This window comes from Echinops telfairi, unplaced genomic scaffold (genome assembly GCF_000313985.2).
Source record: "Echinops telfairi isolate 266 unplaced genomic scaffold, ASM31398v2 ScPeMD7_7469;HRSCAF=8507_0, whole genome shotgun sequence".
NCBI classification, from domain to species: domain Eukaryota; kingdom Metazoa; phylum Chordata; class Mammalia; order Afrosoricida; family Tenrecidae; genus Echinops; species Echinops telfairi.
Window position 1 is genome coordinate 36,466,793 of NW_022111372.1, and position 3,412 is coordinate 36,470,204.

A 3,412-nucleotide genomic window follows, 5' to 3' on the forward strand; every position below is an offset into this window, starting at 1 on the left:
GGGGGGTGTCAAAGAGCCCAGCATTCTTCCAGGAAGCGTGGCGAGAAGGAAACATCACCTTCAGAAATGAACAGACCTAGATGGAGGAGATGTAAAGAAGCAGTAGCTTCACATTTGGATATTTTTGTCTAATAAAGGTTTCTGCGATTTTTATATTTTAAGAAATTAATGCATGATAATATATAATTTAATCATTCAGTCATATCAAAATGTGTGCAGTCATCACCACAATCAATTTGAGAACATTTTCTTCTCTTACTCATTGTTGCTAGCTCCCCATCCCCCCACCCCCACCATCCTCCCTTGCCATACCCCCAGGCACTTATCAATGTAGTTCCTGTCTCTACAGTTACCGATCCTGGAGTTCAGATAGAGAAAATTGTACAAAACGCCAACAGGAAGCAAACAGACAAGCAAAAGCCCAGCGATGCCAGAAAATAGATTTTTTTTTTTACTTATTAGAAATTCACCACACTAAAGTACCTAAACTTCTCCACGGACTCTCTCATTCTGACCACCTCTTTTCCACTTAAGGAGGCCTAGTGGCACAGTGGTTTAGCGCTCTGCTGCCAACCCACAGGTCCCTGGTTTGAACCCACCAGCAGCTGCATGGAGAGAAGAGCCTGTCCCAGTGTTCAGCCTTGGAAACCCTGTGGAGGGTCGTTCCAAACGGACAGGGTGTGGAGTTGACTGGCCCACACCCAGCAGTAACAACAACCATTTCTCCTTGAAATGGAATGAATAACGTTCGTCCCAACTGGTGTGAAATAACACGGCTCTGGGGTTTCCCCTAAAGTGCTGACAGGAGGGTGGAAGTGGGAAACAGATGGAATGAGATCATTGTTGGGAGGGGTCACCCAGGCGGTCCTAACTCTCAGCAGCCCCCCTACAACAGACCAAAACACTGCCTGGTTCTGTGTCACCCTCACAACTGTGGTCAGGTTCAGTCCATGAAACAGGGTTGGTGGCATGTGAATAATTGGATAGCTGAATGGTGAGCACACTGTCGTTCATTATCATCTTCCTACTTTTCTAGGTGTGCACATGTCCACAAGACAAAGGGGGTTTTTGTGTTTGTTTGTTTGTTTGTTTGTTTAATCCCAGTAATCCTTGCCCCAGGCTACTTCCCAAGCCGTTAGAAACCTGAGGTGCTGTCCTCAGAGCACCTTCAGCTCCTGAGAGAAGGATGCTGCAGAAATACAAGCCCAAGCCATCGCTCCAGTGGCCCCAGACCGACTGCATTCCGCCTGGAGGCATCGTTGACAAGGAGACAGAAAACACAGGTGCGAGCCCAGGGAGAGCATGACTGTGGCAGAGAGGACGCTACGCCGAGGGGTTCATTTCAGTGTGGAAAACTGGAAGCCCATCTGGGCAAATGGGTGATGTAGGAAATACATTTGCAGCATATCAAAAATATTCTGCCCCCGGTAGCTGACAATGTATTTCTGGCGTTCCATGTGTGTAACATTTAAGTCTCATGAATGGTAACGAGTAAATTTTTATTTATAAATCTCTGGCTCCCAGAGGCAGAGAGCGCAGTATGGAAATAAGCTCCAGCAGAAGCCGGTGGATTTCTACCACCTCCGCTCCTGTCTTTATGCTCTGACTTACCCACCGAGGTTAGGGAAGTAGCGAGGCAAGAAGCAAATCCAGTCCACGTCGGAAGCTGTGCCTCAAGCCACGTGGAGCCTACACTGCAAAGGGTGCAGTTTGAGTCAGGCGGAAGGAGAAGGGTAGAGCATCTAAATGTTTTTTTTGTAATGACGTGCCAGTTTTTACAAAACGATAGCACTAAGCTTTGTCCTTACTTGGGAGGAAGCGTATTTGAAACTAGGTGGTTGTTGGCTGTTTTTGCAAACTCCTGAGCTGTTTGCAACAGTAAAGAGCACTATGGGCAGGCTAGCCATCAGTCTGTAGTACAGCACCAAGAAAGGAGAAGAATGCTTCCTGGCTGTCTCGGTGCCATCTCCTGGAAGGAGTCCTAGAGGATGTGGGTGGGTGCTGGGTCACCTCAGCAGGGGCTAGCTAAAAGGGAAGGAAACACTGGCTTTTGATCTTCCATGCCTCTATGAATGGAACCCAGGATTGCTGAGAAAATCAGGAATCATGAAGTAAGGCAGTGTACATCTTGCTGTAATGTGAGCAGGACAGGCAAAATCCCCAAACTTATTCCATAGCTCATTGACTCCCCACTTTTCTAAGTGTACAAGGAACATGCAGATACAGAACTCCCTGCTATTGAGTCAATACTGACTTCTAGTGACCCTAGAAGACAAGGTCAAACTGTCCCTGTGAGTTTAAAAGACTGTAACTGCTTAAGGGAGTAAAAAGCCCGGTCTTTCTCTCACAGAGCCACTGGTGGCTTTGAACTACTAACCTTGCAGATGGTAGCCCAATGCACAACCACTCTGCCACCAGGGCTCCCAGTCACATAGAGAAGTCTGTTACTTTAGGACTGCTGATGATGTAAATAAGACAGGCACTGACAGTTACCTTTGTTAGTAAACTCTGGTTATGTACTCATAAAGATGGATCACGTAATTGATAAGGATTAAGGAGGCATCTTTGAAAAGATAAGAACATGCTTTTTAAAGAAATTTGCAAACTTAAAAAAGAAAGAAAGAAATTTCCTCACTGTTTAGGAAAATGGATCCAAATTCAGGGCACTTGTGTAGTCTCCCTTGGAGATCTCTGTGTCTGATGTGATAGTCTGGGTACACTAGAGAAACAAATCCAGAGACACTCATATGTGCATAAGAGAAAATTTTATATCAAAGAGCAATTGTATATTAACAGCCCAGTCCAGTTCAAGTCCATATGTCTGATACTAGTCTATAAAGTCCTCTTCAGACTCACACAATACATGCAATGATGCCGAATGCAGCAAGATCACAGGCCAGCGGGTGGAAAGCCTTGTGGATCCAAAGGCATTGTAAGCATTTCAGTGCTGGCCTGGGTCTCCACGTGGCTCCTCCAGCTCGAGGACTCTGGATCCATCATTGTAGCTCCACGTGTCTTGTCAGCAGGAAGATGAAGCAGAGAGTGTGGGTCTGGTCTCCAGTGAGGAAAATAAGAGTTCCCAGGATCCTCTGGAGAAGGCCATGCCCACATGGAGGCCTCATTGGCTATGACCTGATTGACAGGCTAGACTCCACCCCTTTGAAAGTTGACAGGAGATTATATACGCGCCACACCGGTATCAGTCTTGCCCTGGGTCTAAGAGGTTCAGCACAAGGACCCTGGGTCCAAAGAACATGCTCTGCTCCTGGCTCTTTATTCTTGATGGTAGTGAGGTTCCTGCTCTCTCTCCTTTTATCTTTTCTAAGATATACATGTGGCTGAAGGGAGAGCGGGGGTATGATTACGGTCAGCTGATGCCTGGAGTCAGGCTGTCCTTACTCTGGGAGGAGTA

The 3,412-nt window shown here is 46.6% G+C and overlaps 1 long non-coding RNA gene across 1 annotated transcript in view; it reads left to right on the plus strand.

Moving 5' to 3' along the window:
• Positions 1 to 1,113: 1,113 nt before the first annotated feature.
• LOC123521059 overlaps positions 1,114 to 3,412 on the plus strand; it is a 20,030-nt gene continuing 17,731 nt past the window's right edge. The window contains exon 1 of the long non-coding RNA XR_006679549.1: positions 1,114 to 1,283. This is a non-coding gene — a long non-coding RNA (uncharacterized LOC123521059). The remainder of the gene's footprint in view (positions 1,284 to 3,412) is intronic.